Source organism: Chiloscyllium plagiosum, unplaced genomic scaffold (genome assembly GCF_037043375.1).
Source record: "Chiloscyllium plagiosum isolate Xiang-an unplaced genomic scaffold, Cpla_swu_hap1 HiC_scaffold_20, whole genome shotgun sequence".
Lineage (NCBI taxonomy): Eukaryota > Metazoa > Chordata > Chondrichthyes > Orectolobiformes > Hemiscylliidae > Chiloscyllium > Chiloscyllium plagiosum.
In genome coordinates this window covers 49733220-49756234 of record NW_028270158.1, presented here as the reverse complement: position 1 = coordinate 49756234, position 23015 = coordinate 49733220, and the positions used below count along the sequence as shown (strand labels likewise).

Genomic DNA, 23015 nt, shown 5'->3' with positions numbered 1-23015 from the left:
CACCTACTTTGTGGTTTAGCCAGCATCCTTCTCCTCAATCCAAGTACAGTCGGACCTTCCCCTTCTGCCTCCATTTATCAGGATGTGGAGGTGCCGGTGTTGGACTGGGGTGGACAAGGTCAAAGTCACAGTACACCAGATTACAGTCCAACAGGTTTATTTGAAACCACAAGCTTTCAGAGCACTGCTGCTTCATCAAGTGATGAAGGGGCAGCGCCCCAAAAGCTTGTAATTTCAAATAAACCTATTGGACTATAACTTGGTGTCATGTGACATGTGACCTTGTCCATTTACCACTCTTGGTCAAGTGGCCGTTGAGATTCCTTCTGTTGTACAATTGAATGCAGAGGCCACTTGAACAGCAGAGGGCCAACGCTGTTTGAGTACTGTAATCATTTTGACCCTCAAGCAAGCTGTAAGGTCACATTTATTTCATTAGACAACTGTGAAGCAAGGTTATTGAGATTGGCAAGGTACTGCACAAAAATCCAACCTGACGTCTGCCAAATAGGAAGTTCTTGGCAAACAACCTGGAAGCAAGGCCTGTGTGATGGAGGGGAGCTGTTGCGGATGTTCAAACACTGAGGTGACACTTTCATCTTGTTGGATTGAGAGCAAAATCAGGCCTCAATCTTAAAGTCTCCAGGTCAGCACTACTCAACTTTCCATCCGAAACAGGGGCGAGTAAAACACATGTCAGTAAATCAGAGAGGCCAAGTTGGACAGTAGGTTAGAGCAGTTTCCTTCCTTTGCTGGGATCCTGGGTTCAAACCTAGATCAGACTGATGGCGAGAGCAAAGTCTTGTTTCTTTAGCAAGAGATAGCACAGGATTGTAGCACAGGTCAGCACTCAGTTAGCAACATATTTCAGAGAGGTCAGCTCATGACGAGAAGATGTACAGAAACACAGACTGGTCCGAGTGATATTGTGGTCAGGGCAGCGTACAATGTACATCGCTGTGTAGCTTCCTGTGTTGACCTGCCCGATGAACGCTGGAAGGGTGACTAAATGAAAGAAAAAATACTTTATTTCTAATTCTCACCCACAGCAACATTTGTAAAGAAGGAAAAAACAAGCGTGAAAATCTAAAACGAGTACTCAGACTATAGTTGCCAGCAGAGCATTGATATTTCTCAGACCCATGTAGATAGGGTTAATTGTAGGTGTCTCTTCCCCGGGATGGGGAGTTTCAAGACTAGGGGGCAGATGGGAGGAGGGAGTTTTAAAAAAGACATGAGCGGCAATATTCTTTACACAGAGAGTGGTTCGTGCATGGAATGAACTTCCTGAGGAAGTGGTGGATGTGAGCGCAAATATGTTTAAAAGACACTTAGATAGGTACAAGAATAGGAAAGGTTTGGAGAGATAGGGGCCAGGAGCGGGCAGGTGGGACTAGTGTAGTTTGGGATTATGTTTGGCGTGGACTGGTTAGACCGGAGGGTCTGTTTTTACGCTGAATGACTCAATGATGATAACTTACTTCTCTTCTCACCTTCTTATGTTTGGAAAGCCCCGTAAGGGAGATTTAACAAGCCTTCATGATATTTGTCTTTATTGTACAAACTTTAAAAGATGGAATTAATTTCTGCTGGTCAGTGGAACGTATTTACAGTCACAGGAGATGCAGAATCAGTCATGTAAAGGAAATAGAGTGAATGGGCTTTAATGAGCCATGAAATATCCTTAAAAATTTAACGGTGTGGCCAGCAGAGCAGATGTTGAAAGAATTCCAGGCAGTTTAGGAACGCCTGCAGTAGAACAGATTCCCAGAATGCTCAAAGACTGACTAACCTGTTGCCTGATCCACAGGACCATCACCAGGTTGTTACTGAGGGAGCAGGGAGCAAACATAGGGACAAGGAGATCGAAGGCTGGATTTTCAGGAAGATTCCCATCCTGTACTTACGCCCTGGAATGAAACTTCGCTCCAAGAGGTCACTTTAAATCAAGGGAGGGGCTGCCAAGTCAGAAAATCAATCTTGGAAGCCTTGTCCACAAGATTCAGCTCTCCGCCATCCAAACCAGGGCTGTGAATGGCACTAATGATAAGTCTGTAGTTCAGATGCCACACTGACAAATTAAAGGAGAGGGCAAATTTTGATGGGAGGGAACAATTGTTGCAGGACTCAACAATGAAAAATAGATTTAAAATTCCTGTGGAAAAATGCCAAAAGAGTCAATTACAATAAATGAATGAGCAGATTTCAAGAAGGGACACTTAAATAAACACATACTGTTCCCATAATTTTGTTGCAATCAGATATGCACAGAAGGATATTTATTGTAGCTTAAGGCAGACATCAGTTAAGCACTGATTTAAACCGGAATATTGAAATGAAGGATGTTAACAGCTTCGAGAGGTTGAGAGTAACAAAGCATTCGTTAGAGGGGAATGGGATTGGTCTGTACTTACCTGGTCAGCCACAAGTGACCCGCTAAAAGCCATGTCCACTGTTTTACTTCTAGCTCTGGAAGGTACAGTATGTCTTTTTGAGAGATGTGTTGGTGAAGTGGCCAATACCCTGCTCTGTTCTGGGCAAATGAAGGCAGATTTGGGTGCCCTCAATATTTAACAATGAGAAATGGCTGGATGGTGATTACAGATAATACTGACAGAAGTAATCCATTTTCTAGATTAGTGGTGCTGGAAGAGCACAGCAGTTCAGGCAGCATCCGAGGAGCAGTAAAATCAACATTTCGGGCAAAAGTCCTTTTACTGCTCCTCGGATGTTGCCTGAACTGCTGTGCTCTTCCAGCACCACTAATCCAGAATCTGGTTTCCAGCATCTGCAGTCATTGTTTTTACCTAGAAGTAATGCACAATTGTGTAGCTATGAAGGGTGGGAAATTGTTATTGTTTAAAATGTGATTTGGTCTAAAAGTAAGTTTTTAAAAAAGGTACTTGATTTCTCTGTATGACGCATTAAATTGGCAAGGTTTATATGCATTTACAAGCGTTAGGTTACAAATGATAGTTTTTATTGCAAGAGAATAGAGTACAGAAGCAAACAGGTCTTGCTTGTTCAACTGCACTGTGTGCGTAGTTCTGGCCCCCTCACCTATGGAAGGATATACTTGCCACAGAGGGAATGCAGTGGAGGTGAACCAGACTGGTTCCTGGGTTGGAGGGGCTGTACTGTGAGGGAGAGGGTTTGTGGAGACCAAGCCTATATTCTCTCAAGTTTAGATGAATGAATATCTGTTGCTCAGAAACTTACAATTTCTTAAAGGGATTGACAGGTTGAGTGCAGATAGGATGTTCCTCCTGACTGTGGCATTCAGAAAAAGGATAAAAGGCAAGGCTGAGATGAGGAGCAATGTATTCACTCAGTAGGTGGTGAATTTTTGGAACTCTCAGTCCAGAGGCCTATGAAAACTCCATCACTGAGTAACTTCAAGACAGACACTGATAGATTTCCAGTTACCAATGACATCAAGTGATATGGTGACAGCACTGGAATACAGCCATGATCAAGAAAGGCCAGAGTCAGCTTGGGGGCAGAATGGCCTATTTCTATGTTCCTTAAGTAAATAAAAAACTGCAGCCCAGAGAACTGGCCTATAAAGGATGATATCTGTGATTATTTCTGATTGCAGCAATAGCCGTTTTTAAAGAGTGCTCATATATCTCCGCAGTGGTGGTGTTGGTGCTGTTGGCAGGGACTCACAGTGGTGGAGATCCTTTTCCGGGTGGAGAGCTGGTCCACCTTCCTCCCATTTTCCAGTCACTCTCAAACTCCGTCCCTTTCACCTCCCCTTGGTAAAAATGTGCAGCTCCCAGCAGTGTCCACTTCCATGGTAACAGACTGAGGCACAAGAGATGGCAATCCAGCCTGCTCTGCCACTCATTAAACCAGTGCTTGAGTGTATCCTTACACCATGTACCTGCCTTGGTTACCCAAGAAATGGTGATCAATCTCAGTTTGACATTTTTGAATGGCTCAGTCTCAACAGCTTTCTGAAGGAGAGGGTCAGAATGGGACAGGGATGGGGGGCAACCCTAACTTCTCCTCTATCCTGAAGTCACTTTGTCACATCTAGTGACAGTAGATTCACTTCAGAATCCAAGAGAGAGCTGGGATAGCTTCAATGCCTAAAGTGCTCCTTGAGAGAAGGAAAGCAGCATATAATTTCATGGAGCTACACAAGTTAAAGAAAGTTCTGATGTTATTGGGGGATTGACACAAAGGAGAATACAAGCTGACAACCTCTTATCCTCTGTGGAATCCTCATCAAACCCCATTAGGATCTGTGCTCGGAAATGGTAATTCTGCAGTAAACAGTAGAAGGAAGGTCTTTACTCTAGTACAGAGGTTTATTAATGCCATTCCTAACACCAAACCACAGTTTGTATCAGTGAAGCTTCCCAGTGCGGAGATAAGGAGAAACATCTTAAGACAGAGAGTGGTGAATCTATGGAATTCATTGCCACAGAAGACTGTGTAGGCCAGGCCATTGAGTATCGTTAGGACAGAAATAGGTTCTTGATTGTGATCAAGTGTTATAGGGAGAAGATGGGAGAATGGCTTTGAGAAACTTATCAGCCATGATTATGAACAGCTACAAAACGCTTGATATTTCTTTCCTCCTTTGTTTTCCTTCTTTATCTGCCGATCACGATGGGCAGATTCTTGGAGACAGAGGCAATGGATGAGGGCATCTTTGGGCACAGTACGTGACTTGGCAGCATTGGCAGCGGCTGTACTGGTGAGATGTGCCCAAAGTAGATACATGGTGGTGGAGTTGAGTTTGGGCCAGTGTGGGTGCCCAGCAGTATTGGTGGCATCTGCATTGGCGTGGTCCATCGAAGACCCATCATGGTGAAGGCATTAGTGGAGGCGTGATGGCACCAAAGAGGAGCTACAGTGGCAGAGATGCGGTGAAGGGAACTCATGCCTGGCCACCAGTCCCATGGCCCATGGCCCATGTTAGTGCACTAAACAAGAAGGGTGGCTCAGTGGTTAGCACTGCTGCCTCACAGTAGTAGGGACCTGGGTTTGATTCCTGCCTCAGGTGACTGTCTGTGTGGAGTTTGTACGTTCTCCCCGTGTCTGTGTGGGTTTCCTCCAGGTGCTCTGGTTTCCTCCCACAATCCAAAGATATGCAGGCCAGGTGAATTGGCCATACTAAATTGCCCATAGTGTTAGGTGCATAAGTCAAGGGGTAATGGGTCTGGGTGGGTTACACTTTGGAGGGTCGGTGTGGACTTATTGAGCCAAAGGGCCTGTTTCCATACTGTAGGGAATCTAATCTAAATCTCAGGAAGGACGGTAAAGTTGAATAACTTTTCTCAATTTTTTTTTTACTTTTCTGTGTTCATGCTTTAGCTCATTTGCCCATGTTTTAAAATGGAGAGCGATGACACTGAGACACATTTCACAGTCTTGTAACAAAATAAATGTGACAATAAATAAATAAATAAATCTGTTGCATTACCGGCCCTTTGCACAGTGTGTGTTTTGGGCCAAGAAGGCTAAAGGCAGAGGCATGCAATGGTGTAACAATTAAAACTTGAGTTACACAAGAGGCAAGAATTTAAGACAATAGGAACAGAAATTAGGCCATTCAGCCCATCCAGTCTGTTCTGCCATTCAATCATGGCAGATAAGTTTCTCAACCCCATTCTTCCTCTTTTTCTCCTGTAACCTTTGCTCCCCTTGACAGTCAAGAACCTATCTATTTCAGTCTTAGGTATACTCAATGACCTGGCCTCCACAGGCTTCTGTGGCAATGACTTCCATAGATTCACCACTCTCTGGCTGAAGAAGTTTCTCCTAATCTCCATTCTAAAAGGTCTTCCCCTTACTGCAAGGCTGTGCCCTAGTCTGTCCTACCAATGGAAACATCTTCCCAATATCCACTATGATCGTAGAGGGCTATGGGGGAGACAGAGATCGGAAATAACAGGACATGAGGGATTTTGAAAACGAGGGTGAGAATTTTAAAGATTAATGCTTGCATACCTGGGAGCTGATGTATGTCAGGAGAGCACAAGGGGGACATCTTAAAATTTACACAGGGGTTTGAGCAGAAGTAAATACTCACATCTCAAGGTAACAAAGGCACAGAGGTGAGTTTTAGCAGCAGGTGAGCTGACCCAGAGATGATGTTATGTTCAGCATTAAAGCATAATATTGTCACAGCATAGCTGAAATTTGAGCTCACTCAGCCCAAATGAGAAAAAACATCTGAAAGCTTTGAATTATACATTAAAATATGCATTTACAGATACTGTCAGTGATACTATTTGAAATAATATTGCTCCAGGGTCAGTTTGCAAATCTACAAGTCTCCTATGCACAAAATCTCCCATTTAACACTTGGTGTTGTAAAAGTAAAGTTGGTTTCACAGAACCTTGGAATCCCTTCTGGGAACTCAATGAAACAAATGTTTATCCTGCCTTCACTGAGGAATACAAGAATTCTGATCTGACAGACGGAAACTGGGAATCCAGGTGGAATAAAGCAAATAGCATTGCATTCACAATGTGCTCCCACAGATCGTCCATTTGAGCGTACACTTTCAGATAAAGACTGAGGCGCCCAAGATGGGAGCCTCATGCAAGAACAGGGTAAAATCAAGGTTTGGTGGTATAACTAGGACCCACCTAATGTTGGACCTGCCAGTAATAGGGGTGGTCACTGATGATTGTTCAGCTCCATTCACAACTCCTCTGATACTGAAATGGCCTGTGTCCATACAACAGCAAGATATGAACCCCATTCAGGCTTGGGTCCATGAGTGACAATGAACATTTATGAAATACAAGGCAATGACTATCTCCAACAGCAACACAATTCCCTCTCAGCATCTCTCCTTGACATTCCTACCATCACAATGCACCATCTACAAGGGGCACTGCAGTAATTCACAAAGCTTCTTGGACAGCACGATCTCTACTGCACAGATGGACAAGGGCAGCAAGTACAAGGGAACACTTACCACCTGAAAAGTTCCTTTCCGAGCCACTCACTATCCTGACTGGGAAATGCATTGCCACTCTCCCTTTGTCACTTGATCAAAATCCCAGACTACAGTAGGACCCTAGCAAACACTGAGGACATACTTACATAATACAGACTGCAGCAGTTCAACAAAGCAAATCACCACCTGCAAAAAATAAAAGGACTAGGAGCAGGAGCAGATCATTCAGCCCCTCAAGCCTGTTCTGCCATTTAATATGATCAAGGCTGATTTTATCTTGGTTTCAACTCTACTTTCTTGCTTGCTCTCCATAACCCTTCAACCCATTACTAAACTAAAAATCTATGTTCTCCTTAAAATTTATTTAAGATCTTGCATCCATCGTACCCTGGGGTAGGGATTTCCACAGATCCACAACATGTTGAGAGAAGTAATTTCTCATCTGTTTTAAAATCTGCTACACCGTATCCTAAAACCATGATCTCTCATTCTACAGTAGAGTGGTGCTGGAAAAGCACAGCAGGTCAGGCAGCATCTGAGCAGCAGGAAAATCGACGTCTCGGGCAAAAGCTCTTCATTAGGGATTCCTGATGAAGGGTTTTTGACCGAAACGTTGATTTTCCTGCTCCTTGGATGCTGCCTGACCTGCTGTGCTTTTCCAGCACCACTCTAATCTTGACTCTGATCTCCAGCATCTGCAGTACTCACTTTCATCGCGTTCTACATTGCCAGCCAAGGGGAAACATCCACTCTGCACATCTACTTTGTCAATCTCCTTTCGCATCATATGTACCTCAATTAGATCTCCTCTCACCCTTCTCAAGTCCAGTGAATATTGACAAAACCTGCTCAATCTCTCCTCATGCGATAAGCCTTTCAACTCTGGAATTAATCTTGTGAACCTTCTCTGAACTGCCCCTCCAATGCAATTAACATCCTTCAAGTTGAAAAGTGGCACTGGACAGGCCAAGCAACATCTGAGGAGCAGGAGAGTTGACATGTTGGGCATGAGCCCTTCATCAGGGCTTTCTCAAGTAAGGGAACCAAAACTGCACGCAGTACTCCAGATGGTCTCACCAATACTTTGTACAATTACAATAACACTTCCCTACATTTACACTCCAGCCCTTTAGCAATAAATGCCAAAATTCCATTTACCCTCCTTATTACTTGCTGTCTCTGTATACTAGTTTTCTGAGACTCATGCATGAAGATGCTCAGATCCCTCTGGGATCTGAAGCAATTTGAAGTTTCTCTCCATTTAGATAATAAGTTACCATTCTTATATTCTTCCAGCCAAAATGGATAAACTCACACTTATCCACATAAAACAACATCTGTCAAATTTTGAACAATTCACTGAACCTTTCTCTATCCATTACATTTCTTATTTCTTCATTGCAACTTACTTTCCCACCTATTTTAGGGTCATCTGCAAAGTTGGCTGTAATATATTCTAATCGCGGCATCCAACTCATTAGCAGATTGTATAAAGGGGAGGCAATGGCCCAGTGGTATTATCACTGGACTGTTAATCCAGACATCCTGATAACATTCTAGGGACATGGATTCAAATCTGACAACAGCAGATGGTGGAATTTAAATTCAATGAATATCTTGAATTAAAAATCTAGTGATGATCAGAAATCCATTGTTGGGGAAAAACCCACCTGGTTCACTAATGTCCCTTTAGGAAAGGAAACTGCTGACCTTACCTGGATATGGCCTAGGTGTGACTCCAGACCCACAGCAATATGGTTGACTCTTAACTGCCCTCTGGGCAATAAATGCTGGCCTGGCATTCCTGTGAATGAATAAAGGGGAAAAAAATGCTGGGAACTTAAAAGGAAAATTTGATAACAAACGTTGGCTCAGCCAATGGTGCCACATTCCATGAATAAGCAAATAAATATCTGTCGACGCCCTTTAAATACACCTGAAATTCTAGGGGTTTTATCAATAGCAACCCAGGCTTATTCAGAACCTTTAATTGAGTCAGCATCACAGACAAACATTCATATGGTACCAACATTTATGTGGGCAGCACTGAGTAAACCAACTCTACTGAATTGATCATCCTGACAATGAAAGCTTCTAAATGGAAATCTGAAGCTGCATCGTGAAGATTTCAGATGATGGAGTTATGAATATTTTCTTTGGCAGCTTTTCCCATTATGGAATTGTTCTTGTAAGAAAGATAATTGAGACAAGGTTTTGGAAACAGATGATGGTCTTAGTAGCTGGTGTGTATTCAGTGAATAGTGCAAATTGATATTGAACAGTACCATTGTCAGTGTAATTCATATCATTTGACATAAATACTTACAGCCCTGCTCCTATTTATCAGCAGCTACTAAGATAGAAACACTCAAAAGAGCAGCAACTGTTAGAATTCCAGCTCTCTACACCCCAGAAAGAATAAACACTTTGCAATCAATCACGATCACAGAGCCTGGTATTCGTATCATCTTCAAACAAAAGAGCTACACATTACCTTTGTGATAACTTGTGAGAGGTGACCATGAAAGGTAAGGAATGAAAGAAAAGGGCCATTAAAAGGCTTTGCCTTGACAGATTTTAGCACATTACTGCATTGTGGAATGTCTCAATGTCCTCCTAAAACATCAGCATCCATTGCTTATCAAGTTTCATTAGCCACATTGAAAGCAAATTAATGTCAAAACTGTGGATTGTATTGTTGGTCAATGCATTTCACCGATGTTATAGAACTGGAGGTCCACACATTGAAAATTACTGTCCTCAGAACAACTCAGCTTCCAGTTAGAGAGTCATACAGCCCAGTCCTACAAACCTTTGGTCCATGCTGACCAGACATCCCAATCTAATCCAGTCCCATTTGCCAGCATTTGGCCCATATCCCTCCAAACCCTTCCTATTCATATACCCATCCAAATGCCTTTTAAATGTTGTCATTGTACCAGCCTCCGCCACTTCCTCTGACAGCTCATTCCATACACAGATCACCCTCTGTGTGAAATACCTGCCCCTTAGGTCCTTTTTAAACCTTTCCCCTCTCACCCTAAACCTATTCCCTCTAGTTTTGGACTCCTCTACGCTGGGAAAAAGACCTTGGCTATTCATCTTATCCACATCCCTTGTGATTTTATAAGCTCAACGAGTAAACCTACACTCTAAATCTCAACCTGAGCTACAAACCTTCACAAACCTTGCATTTTATAAGCCTTCAGAAGGTCACTCTTCAGCCTCTGGCAATCTGGGGACAATAGCCACAGCCTACTCAGCCTCTCCCTATAGCTCAAACCTTCCAACACTGGCAGCGTCCTTGTAATTCTTTTCTGCACCCTCTCAAGTTTAACAGCATCCTAACTATGGAAGGATGATCTGAATTGTACGCAGTATTGCAAAAGTGGCCTCAGGGTTATCACTGCAATAGGACATCTTCTATCTGAACATAAAATGGAACGTTTATCTGTGTACTTATGAATTGACAGCTGAATGCAGCTGGAGTTTGAGCCTTGGCAACTAATATTAACACAGAATTTATCACCAAAGCCGCTTTTAGGAAGAGCAAGTGAGAGATATAAAGCTATCAAATCTGATCAGACTGGAACTTGAATTTATTTGCTTCCTATGACACTTTTAGGATTCTGATGGTCTACGTTTTTGTTTTCTAATGAGCAGTTTTATCAAGAATTTTTGTTTCAGATAATTAAACACCTTTACAACTTAATATAAGGTGGCTGAAACACCGACTAATTTTTATATGATAAAAAATAACGATGCTCAAAACTGATCTAATTTGTCATCCTTATTAGCCTCTATATTTTCCCCCTTCTAAGTCTAAATTGAACTTTTTCCCTTGAATGGATGATTCAGAACAATTTTAAATATGAAGAAGTGCTATTATATCATTTGGATTTCAGATACCAATTGCCTCTTGCAATATTCTTAACAAAATGACACACAATCCTGACCAGAAAGGGGGCGCCAATTTTATCAGACAAATACTTCCTGAAACAGGGCAGCTGGAAGACAACGGGATATAACGGGTAAAAAGGAAGCGACGATCTTGATATGTTTACGTGACAATGCAGATTGTGAGGGTCCATCAGTAGCAGTCTCACCTCTGAGTCAGACTGCTTTGTGGTTTCAAGTTTCAGTCTAGGCCCAGAGTCTAAGTGCAACCCTTTATAAGAAGACTGAGGACCTGCTGCACTGTCAGAGGTACCAGCTTTCAGAAGAGACATTAAACAGCGACCCTGTCTGCTGCCTTAGGTGGATGTACACGATCTCATACCAGTGTCATCAAGAATAGACTTACTCCCTGAGACTTAGCCAATACTTACATCTCCCTGCATACATAGGATGCCATGATTCCTTTATTACAATAGACACTGCATGTCAAGGCTGTAAAACACTTTGGCACATCTTGAAATCATCAAAGCTGCTGTATAAATCCAAATCCTCTCTTTTACTTCGATACCACTGCATTGTTGCTAATGCAGGGATCTTGGGTCAACCGTAAAATTATTCGGATGTGTTTTAACCATCAACTATATCAGAGGTTAAAGAGAGCACACTGTAGGAAGACAGTGTTAGCCTATTGGTACAGGTAATGGACAAATAATCCAGGTATTTTGGTGACCAGGGTTCAAGTCCTGTCATGGCAAATGGTAAATTTGAATTCAATAAAAACCTGGAAATAAGGCCTTTTAGCTACTGTCAGGGAAGGTCGCCGAATCCTAACCTGGTCCGGCCTACAAGTGACTCCAGATCCACAGCAATGTGGTTGACACATAACTGACCTCTGGGCAAATAGGCAATAAATGCTGATGGCTGCATTGTGAAATATGCAAAAAAAGTGGCCTATTTTATTAACACGGTTTTGCATTGCATCAATGACTTCTTGGACTCACACAGGCTTGTATACAGCATCTTGGTGAGCTATTAGTGAAAGGACCAAGCATTTTATAGCAATTACTGTATCAGAGTTCAAATACAGTGATGTCCCTTGCAGCAATAGTTGGTGCACAGAGCAATTAGCCTTTGCTGATAACTGGTGCATATGGGCTTTTTCTTGGAATAGTGTGCCTGAACTAAAGGCACTGCCATGTCAGGATGAGATGATAGCTGGTGCCCAAATCCATCGGAATGAATGCAAGCATGCACAAAGGAGACAATTACCCCAAGTGACAGGTTAAATAAAGCAGCAGTATCAGCGAGTTAGGCCAAATTTTACATCTGGGACTCACACAGAAATGGCAGCCACACTGAATATTCTCAGCACTGACGCTGATAGAAACTTCCAGAACCACAAAGAAGTTGGAAAATGAGTCAAATGCTATTTGTACGTTGTTAATTCTCAATAATTTGCTTCTATTTCCTTTTCACTGAAGGAACTGATTCCTTTGCCCATAACTCTAAATTCCTTACAAAAGGAGGAACTATCATCTTGACAAACTGGAGACCACATCTTGGTGTGAAAATAAGTAGCAATTTTTCCTGCATGTATAATTTTACCCAAGGAATCCAAGAATTGACAGGGTCATGTAGAAAGAGGTTTGCCTGTAATAATTATCCTTGCACCTACAGGCATTCGCATTCACACAGGGGATGTGATTTTAGTAACGGGAGAGCACACGACCCTTTACAGAGGAGGGGTAAGGGTATCAAGAGAAACCAGCAATGCAGCAGATACTGGAACTCCACAGCAAAAACAGACAGCATCTGTGGAGGGACTGAAAGGCTCATTCTTCAGCCAAAAGCACAATGTGACAAAGATCTATCAAGAGAACTTGCTCACTCTTAGGGTCGTAGAGTCATAGAGAGGTACAGCATGGAAACAGACCCTTCAGTCCAATTTGTCCATGGCAAACAGATATCCTAAATTAATCTAGTTCCATTCACCAGCACTTAGCCCATATTCCTCTAAAACCTTCCTATTCATATACCCATCCAGATGCCTTTAAAATGTTGTAATTGTACCAGCCTCCACCACTTCCTCTGGTAGCTCATTCCAAACATGCAAAGCCTCTATATGAAAAAAGTTGCCCCTTAGGTCCCTTTTAAATCTTTTCCCTCTCCCCTTAAACCTATGCCCTCCAGTTCCCCACCCCAGGGAAAAACCTTGCCAATTTACCCTATCCATGCCTCTCATGATTTTATAAATCTCTATAAGGCCACTTTTCAAAACCTTGCAACAGCCTTGTAACTCTTTCCTGAACCCATTCCTGAACTCCTGTACTCAATGCACTGACCAATAAAGGAAAGCATACCAAACGCCACCTTCACTATCCTATCTACTTGTGACTCCACTTTCAAGGAACTATGAACCTGCACTCCAAGGTCTCTTTGTTCAGCAACACTCCCCAGGACATTACCATTAAGTGTATAAGTCCAGCCCTGATTTGTCTTTCCAAAATGCAGCACCTCACAGTTACCTAAATTTATCTTCTTTAAACAGGCTGTGGAATTTTTCACTTTGTTGCGCTACTCAACCTCTGGAGTGTTCTCTGGGGAGAGGATGTCTCTCACAGAACCTTACAGTCTGCTTAAAGAAGCCTTGCCTACAGTGGTAGCTCCTTTCATATACAGACTGACAAGAACCAGCTCATTTACCCTCGATTCCCACAACTTTATGCCGACAGAAGACTTGTTCAATGCCTGACAAAGAACAATCAGCACTTCTTCCAAAAAAAAGGAAGATTAGGAAGAATATTGTCATTGCTTCTGGCCCTTAACCATAATCTCCATTTCCTGATGTCACTGGGTGGGCCTCCCAGAGCTGAGTCAGGCCCTCTTAAAATGTGCTGTCCATTCTGATGCAGAAGAAAACATCAAAGCTTCCATTTTGTCCATCAACAATGACGTCTCCCTTTGCCTCTGAACATTACTTGGCTCTGCTCTGGAAGCACAGAGACGTGCACACATATGTATTCACTCTGGGCAGCTGTGGTTCAGTGGTGGCACCCTCACCTCTCAGTCAGATGGCTATAGGCTCAAAGACCCATTCCAGAACCTCAGCTGACACTTCAGTGCACAGAGCCGAATGTCTCAGAAACTCAGGTCCTATCTGTAGATGGGCCTTTAAAAACTCCTTGGGAACATTTGATTGTGGTCAGGCTCAGTTTCCAGGCCAACATTTATCTCTGAATAAAATGCCATGTACAGACGGGCTGGCTGTTTTTTCACTCCTTATATTATGTGCATGAGTAAGTCTGCCCACTATTCCAATATTGTGCGAGTCCAAATTTTCTTTCTTTGCAATTGCCCTGCGTCCAAACCTTTCTCTTCACTCAGGCAGAGTGAGGATCAGGATTGGTTGATGGAAGAGCTTGACCGTGCCATTGGTCAGGGATCAAGCCAACAGCTGCCAGCCTGTATTTACACAGTGCATTGTAACAGAGTGAAGAGTCATTAGAAGCTTCACAGGAACATTACAACAGCAACATGTCAACTACATTTCGAAAATACCTCACTGGCTGCAAAATACATTCAGGTGTTATGAAAGGCACTGTGTCAAATCACATTATTTCTTTCTTTAATGTCTTCCTTGTTGACTTCCCACTCTCTACACTCTGACTCAGCTAAACATACAATATTCTGTTTGGCACAAATATCTGATTCTCTCTCTCAGTTCCCCTGCTCTTCACTCCTCTATACACCGAAGCCAAAATTATTATCAATGTTTTCAAGTCCCTACAATGACAGACTTCTTTCTCAATTTATTCACTACAGCTGATTTGTATTTTCAGTACTGATCCTTTCTGCCCTAATCTGGCTGAGGTTACCATGAAACACTCTCATTATTGACTTTCGGCAGGATGTTACTCATGCCCCCCTACACATTAACAGCACAGAGGTGGAACGAGTGGAGAGTATCAAGCTCCTGGATTGGTCATCCACAACAAGCTTTCTTGGAATTTTCATGTGTACGCACTGGTTACAAAGGCCCAACAACGTCTCTTCTTCCTCAGGCAGCTAAGGAAATTTGGCTTGACAGCGAATACCCTTGCCAACTTTTATAGGTGCGCCATCGAGAGCATTCTGTCTGGATGTATCACTACCTGGTATGGCAACTGTACCATTCAAGATCGGAGACAGTTACAGAGAGTGGTGAATTCGGCCCGGACAATCACAAAGACCAACCTCCCATGTATAGAATCCATCTACCAGGCCCGCTGTCAAGAAAAGGCTGCCAGCATTGTCAAAGATTAATCTCACCCTGGCAATGTTTTTCTACAACCTCTACCATTGGGGAGAAGGTCCAGAAACCTGAGCACACGCACCAGCCGGTTTTAGACCATAAGACATAGGAGCGGAAGTAAGGCCATTCGGCCCATCGAGTCCACTCCATAACAGTTTCTACTCTACTGTTGTTAGAATACTGAATGGACTCACAAACTCTTAACATTCGCCTGCACCTGTGTTTTTGTTTTTGCTGATGTTTACCTATTATTTACCTCTCTATGCTACTGAACTCTGTGATCTGCCTGTATTGCTCACAAGACAAAGCTTTTCACTGTGCCTCAGTACACGTGTCAATCAATTCAATTCAATTCCATTCCTTCTCAACCTCTCCCCTCACCTGTCTGTGTGTCTCTCTCTCTCTCTCTCTTTCCCTCCGTCTCCCTCTCTCTAACATGAGAGCAGCTCCACGGTCTGGTAAATCTATGGCAACTTTTACAGACTGCGGTTATGGCCTAGAGCACCTTAGTAGAGAGTGTACCATGCAAAGGTCCAATTGCACCCATCCCCCAATCTTCCCTAATCACCACAGGTAGGCTTTATTAATAAGCGCACGGAATACAAGAGCTGGGAGGATACATTGAACTTGTATAGGCCACTAGTTAGACCTCAGCTGTTATCAATCTGTATACCTCAGGATGTGAATACATTTGGGAGTGCGCAGAAGAATTTGATAAGAATGTTTCCAGGGGTTAGAAACTTCAGTTATGAAGACAGACTGGAGATGGTGGGACTGTTTTCCTTTGAAAGGAAAAGGCCAAAAGGAAATTCTATTGAATTTTTCCAAATCATGAGGGGTCTGGACAGAATAGACAGGGAGAAACTGTTCCTGCTTGTAAAAGGGTTGAAAATGAAAGGGCACAGATTTAAAGTGTTTAGCAAATCTGACGCAACAATAAACTTGTTCCACATGAAATGTTCTGGAATGCACTACCCAGAGATGTGGTGAAAATAAGTGCAATTGAGGCATTTTAAGAGGGCAGATTAGGTGGATTGGCTGTGCTAGGTTGCCCACAGTGTCCAGGAATGTTGCAGACAAGGTGGCATTGCCTTGGGAAATACACGGTTACAGGGATAAGGTAGAGGGGTGGGTCTGGGTGGGATGCTCTTTGGAGGGTCAGTGTGAACTCGATGGTCCGAATAGCCTGCTTCCACACTTTGGGGATTCTGAAGCAACAATGATGATTTTTACAGAAGTGACATGCTGCAGGGTTATGGGGAAAGGGTGAGAGAGTGGCATTGTGTCATGATGCTCATTTGGAGTGCCTGTGATGACACGATGGGCCAAAATGGCCGCCTTCTGTACCACAACAATTCTGTGAGCCCTTGAGGCCTTCACAAAACCCAAGCAGCTAAGTTTCAGCCAGCTTTTCTCACCAGTGATAGGGGCAAGTGCAAAGTGCCTTCAATGCCCTCCCACACTATTTGTGTGAAAGGTTGGTATGTCTAGTGTGACTGGCATCCCACTCCTCCATCTCCTCTGCCTAAATCAGACGCTGCCAGTCAGCTACAAAGGCGGCCAGTGGTTGGAGACACAGCAGAGGGAGAGGCTCAGTTCCTTGGAAGGCTGAGCTGCAATGCCAACAGTGAGGGTTCAATTCCCAGACCGGCTGAGGTCATCCTGAGAGACTCTCCTTCTGAATTTCTCCTCTTGCCTGAGGCACAGTCACCCTCAGCTTAAACCACCACCAGTCTCTCTCTCTCTCTCTAATGTTACAGCAGCCCTACAGTCTGGTAAGACTATGGTGACTTTTACAGACTGGTTATGGCCTTACCTGATAGAAACCATGACGTGGACGTGCTGGTGTTGGACTGGGGTGGACAAAGTCAGAATTCGCACCAGGTTATAGCCCAACAGATTTTACTTAAAATCACAGAGCGCCGCTCCTTCGTCAAGCGAAGTCAGCAGAGCTCTGAAAGCTTGTGATTTTAAATAAACCTGTTGGTGTTGTGTGACCTCTAACTTGAGTCTCACATGAAGTCTGATTTCACCATTCCCCCAATCCCACTATGTCAGCACTTTAGCCAGTTTACCAGAGATGCATTTTATTACTCTGTCCCCACTCACATTGATACCTAAAAATGTACCACAGGGTTTTGCACCTTCTCACAATTCTAAAGGGAGCAGTACAAATAGACTTTGCTGCTGGTGATTTATATAAATGTTTGATCCCAGAGCCAGTGACAGCCACTGCCAAAGTATAACAGATTGACTTATACAGTCAAAATAGAATTGCTTATCCACACGTACGTACAAAACAAATTATTCAAAAACATGACCGTAATGGGCATTCTAAAGCTCAACTCTCAGAGCATATAAATTATATATCAAATCCTGAGTCCCGATGAACTACACATGTGCAACATTTTTATAGTTCCTGTTTCTTAAATGAGAGAAAGTCTCTGAAAGCTTGAAACCATTTCACTGGGAAGATATCAAAAAAGGAGTCTTGGGGTTTAATGAATATGATCCTTGCCAATGTCGACATGAATCCTTTCATTATCCATTCCTGCTGTCCACAGGCCTGACATTAAATTTAGCAACCTTTTCAAGGCCTATTTACAGCTGTTACCCAAGGATCCACAAAGCTTTAGAGTTAACCCTTGGCAGAACGCTGCACAACAGGCCAATATTGCATTATTATATGTTATAGGATTGTCAACTGTAATTAAATCCAGTGCTCAAGATTCAACCCAAAACACATCCACCATTCTCCAGCCATTAGGTGGCCAACACGCATCCGCCTTTGTGATGCAATGCTTTCCTAGGCCAATCAAGAAGCAAAGAAGACACAAAATTCAACTGGATGATGTTTCGTTGCCTCCCCCCACCCCCGCCCCGCCCCCCCCCAACCCCCCAACATTTTCCATATTTTTATATCTAGAAATTATCAACTTAATGAGGAAAAAAATACAGAAGCTTTCAAAAGTCCCTGTGATTTTTCTTTTCCCTTCAGGGTTTGACACACAAGATGGCGATTGATGTTTAATTCCTGGAAATCCCAGGCCAATACTGAAGTGCTGGCAACTCCGTGTTGCGTTAGCCCTGCTTCCGTCAAAAGGAAGGGTTTGACCCTGTAATTCAGCTAGACTTGTAAAACAGTAAGGGAAATGAGGAATAAGTGTCTTTTCAAAATTACCCACGAGATTTCCGCCATTTATCGGATTTCCTTTCAACCCTCATCTCCCTAACACGTTAGAGAAAGAATACAGAAGCATTTCACAAGAATAGTTCCTGAGAAGGATGAACTTCAGCTCCAGAATAGATTGAAGAAGTCAGGACTTGTCTTTGGAGAGAAGTTGGCTAAGATGAGATCTGATAAAAGTGTTCAAAAGCACGAGTGGCTATGTAGACCAGATAGGGAGAAACTGTTCCCACTCATAAGAAAACAATATGGTGGCATAGATTTAAAGCAAAAGAAGCAAGGCTAACTTGAGAAAAAGCTTTTTCATTCAGCAAGTAATTCATCTGGCATACACTGCCTGGAAATGGGGCAGAGGTAGATTTAATTGAGGCATTCAAGAAGAATGATTATTTGGATTAGAAATGGTGTGCAAGAGGGAAAGGCAGGAGATTCTCACCAGGTGCTAGACCCAGTCCAGACATGATGGACTGAATGGCCACCTGTACTTGTGATTCTCTCTCTGTGAAGCCAGGGACTGGTCATATGACAGCATCAGTAGTTATGACTGCAGTTGCCAACTTCATCACATGTCCTCCCATCCCACCTGACAAATGGACTTTGCTTCCCCACACATCTCCAATACTGCTATAATGGTGAAATGAAACAGGAGTGGGGGAAAAGAAAAGGAAACTTTTTTTTCAAAAACAAAAAAAAAGAGTGCTTTCATGACTTCCTTCCAAGTTGCTCACAGATAGGTCCAGGAGATGAATTTTAAATTTTAAATCCCTGGCAAGTTAAGGACAGCATGGGGGTCAGGAAATTCCAAGTCAGAATCAATCCCAAAGTTCATGTCAGATGAGGGGCACCATGTGGGGAACAGTAAACCAGTATTGACCTCTTGCGAAGCGGCCAATGATCATGCTTGCTATCCTTTAATAAAGACCCAGGCAGGCTCCTGTGAGCTGAAGATCCAACTGGAGTGCCTTCAGCGTTGACCTACAGTGCAGGTTTGAGACAGTTCCTCTATCTTGAGATACTCTCTCAGCAGGTTTGAAAAAGGTTAGAATTCAAGTATGGCCCACCGTTGTGCAGGAGAAAGCTCTCCTTAGGATTGGCCTACAACACAGCAGTGGTCAAGTAGGGTTAGAGAGACTCCTGCCCCAGACTCCTCCCCTACCCAGTTTGTCTCATCATTGTATCAGGGGTGAGGTCCAACTGTGCGATACACTCAAACAGTACTGATCATCATAGGAAACAGTGCAATTCAGCCAATAACAAACTAAATATTCCTTAAATTCATGTTTTCCTTACCTCATCAGACTTCATAAGAACTCTTTAGCAGCGAAATGAGAACATGAACATGCCCTTCGCACACCCATACCCCACACTCAGAGTTGGCTGATTCCAGGCATCTAACACACCCCAAGCCCAGTGGAAAATTGAAGTCAACCTCTGGTAATTGACCTTTTGCTCACTTCTAATGGCTACTGCTACTTGCAGGAAGTCTGCTCTGCTGCCCTCTGAGCATGGCTTTGATTAGAGGCTTTGCAGAGGAATGTCAGGGGCAAGTTGGGACATCATTGGGCAATGCACATTTACATGTCAGCCCCCCTATATACTGACCCCCTCAAGGGCAGGCAAAACTACTGGCACCCATTCTCCCCAAATTACAATTGGTCTGGAGTTTACATCTTAAAGATATTTTCCAGTCAATCCATTCAGAGATGTGATGACACACCTCTGGAGCAGGTGGGATGTCAACCTGGCTCTCTTGAATCAGAGGTAGGGACACTACCATTGCACTACAAGGGCCCCTCCACATCAGACTTAGAAAAGATTACAAGGGACAAGAAATGTCTCGAGAAAGCTTTGCAGGATATAAGAGTTGATGGATGATACTTTCTGGGAGATATCTCAAGGACCATACACTGATATCCAGTGTTGAGGTGTGTCTGCTAAAATCCCATCCAAATACAACATATCCTTTCCATCATTTAACCATTCCTGTGTCCATCATATCCCAGATGGCACCTCTCTCTCTTCCCAATTCCGATTCCCATGGCATTGCCACCATCCTCCAGTTCTGACGACGACTTGCTGAGCTGGAATGTTAACTTGGTTCCTCTCTTTACAGCTGCTGGCAGACCCATTCAGATGCCTAGTCTCTGCAGTATTCTGTTTGTGTTCAAAGCATGTTTAGCTTACAGCAGAGTGGCAACCTCGCTGCTTTATCAATATTGACTAGATCACCTTCTTCCAGTCTTTCTTGTTTTTGATGAATGTCTTGTAATTTAGCTAGTAGTGTAACCTGCAACTTGGTCGTAGGAACAGCTGAGTGATGTGTTAAATTGGCATTGTGACAGAAGGGGTATAGTTCTCGATCTACAGTTACACCAGAGAGAGAAATACAGGCCATTTGGCTGACAGTGTTTGCACCAACTCTTTGTAAGAGCTATCCAATTAATCCCATCTCATTCTCTGAATGCAGAGCCCTGCAATTTTTCTCTTTTCAAATGTAGGCCCATTTCCTTTTTGACAGTTCCAATTGAAGCCGCTCCCACCAACCTTTTAGATATAACAACCCGCTGCTTTAAAAAAGTTCTCCTCACCTGCCTTGGCTTTTTTGTTTTGAAATCCAGAACAGGAAAGGTCCAGAACAATCGCCAACCCAATGTGACGGTCATGCCACCAATTCCGTTAGTGCAAAGGCAAACCCATTTGACAGAGAACAGGAAACCTGGAGGATGACAGGCTTAGCCCATTTAATGCGGGGCCTCTCTCAAAAGCCAAGACTTGGCTCATTCATTTCTTGAGAACCTATTTAGTTAAGTGAACAATAAGGGTCATTTTTGTTGAAGTGCAGATTTCCACTCCGTACACACAATACACACGTAAATGGCAGATTAATGGCCTCATTTGTTCCTTTACAAATGCTAATCTGTTAATTGTTTATCCAAATGGGTCAGTTTAACATCTCATTATTCACTAGTCATTGGCATCCTGCCAGTGGAAATGTCTGACTCAAAACTGTCTTAAATCCTTCCGGTAATTGTGAATATGAAATAATTTCTTGCTTTCGGAATAGATTGCTGGTTACGTAACAATATGCAGTGTGTTAGCTCAGAGCAAAGAAAAACAGTTAGTTACTTAACAGGAACGTACTCCAGAGCCTTGACATCTTTCTAGCTCTCTGTAAACAGCCAATGTATATTTATAAAATCAACGTTACGCTTTACAGAATGAGATATAATGAGTAATTGCCGTCCAGAAAATGCAGAAGTTAGTGATTTGCAGTCGATGACAAAAACAGTTGTTGAGAGAGTGAGAGGAATTTTAATTAGGACAAATGGTTATTCACTGCCAGTTGCTACTTTTGTGTGTGTGCATGTGTGTCTATGGTGTGTGTGTGTGTGTGAGTCTGTTGGTGTGTTTGTGTGTTTGTGTCTGTGTGTCAGTATGTGTCTGTGTCGGTGTGTGTATATCTATGATGTGTGTGTGTGTGTTGCTGTCTGTGTCGGTGTGTTTGCGTGTGTGTCTGTCTGTCTGTCTGTCTGGTACAGAAAATAGCAGCTACAAAAAATGGCAGTGCAGTGAAAGAATGGTAAAACTCAAACAAGGCAAACAAACACCATCAATGGCAACGTACACCTACTTTGGTTTAGCAACACATTGAACTTAATCAAAGGAATACAGTTTCAAAGTCAAAAAGAAATAGGTCATTTCACTCCCTTAAAGCATGTGCTTCAAGGAACAGCTGATTTGAGGAAGACTGCCTCATCTCCATCTCCCAAACATGTCACACAGAATCTCCATTAATTCATGCTCACTGACCACTTTAGCCCAGCCTCCCTTCACCAGTTCACACTGTCAGGGTATACACCGATGCACTGGCCTGATCCCGAACATTGGCAAAAGTGAGGACTGCAGATGCTGGAGATTAGAGTCTAGATTAGAGTGGTGTTGGAAAAGCACAGCAGGTCAGGCAGGATTCCCGATGAAGAACTTTTGCCTGAAACGTTGTTTTTCCTGCTTGTCGGATGCTCCCGGACCTGCTGGGCTTTTCCAGCACCACCCTAATCAAGACTCTGATTCTGAACATATAGAGAGATACAGGCCCAGTTACAGGGGTGTACCTCATGATCTTTAATTAGTCAGTCCAGTGACAGATCCATTGGAAGTTATTGAATAGACATGAGCCAGAGAAAGATTTAGATAAAACCAAAGAACAATGGATACTGGAAATCTGAAATCGCAGGTCTAGCAGCATCTGTGGAAAGAAAGCAGAGTTAATGTTCTGAGTCCAGCAACCCTTCTTTGGAAAGGTTTAGCCTTAACTGCAATGGATTCAGCTCCCTATGATATAAACTAATAGGTCTACACTCTGACCTTGAAGCATGTTATTGGGGTAAAGTTTGGGGCAAAGTTTTGCTGAAAGTCAAATTGAGTAAATACAAACTCAATGTCTCTTTCATACACTGAGTGACAAAAGTAAGTTGTTTTTGGGACAGCCCAGTGGCTCAATAGTTAGCACTGCTGTCTCATAGCTCTTGGGTTCAATTCCAGCTTCGGCCAACTATCTGTGTGGAGTTTGCATGTTGTCCCCATATCTACACGGGTTTCCTCTGACAATCCAAAGATGTGCATGTTAGGTGTATTGGCCATGCTAAATTGCCCATAGCATCCAGGGATGTGCAGGGTAGATGGATTAGCCATGGATCATGTAGGGTTGAGGGGA

The 23015-nt window shown here is 43.1% G+C and overlaps 1 protein-coding gene and 1 long non-coding RNA gene across 4 annotated transcripts in view; both read right to left on the bottom strand.

Moving 5' to 3' along the window:
- LOC122560561 (heparan sulfate glucosamine 3-O-sulfotransferase 3B1-like) overlaps positions 1-23015 on the bottom strand; it is a 213643-nt gene that overhangs the window by 47596 nt on the left and 143032 nt on the right. The gene's annotated exons all lie outside the window — the stretch shown is intronic.
- On the bottom strand, positions 303-21025 carry LOC148146618 (uncharacterized). The gene is made up of 3 exons (XR_015760587.1): positions 20890-21025; positions 8642-8730; positions 303-1005 (listed from the first exon to the last, which is right to left on the bottom strand). It is a non-coding gene; the product is annotated as an uncharacterized LOC148146618 (long non-coding RNA).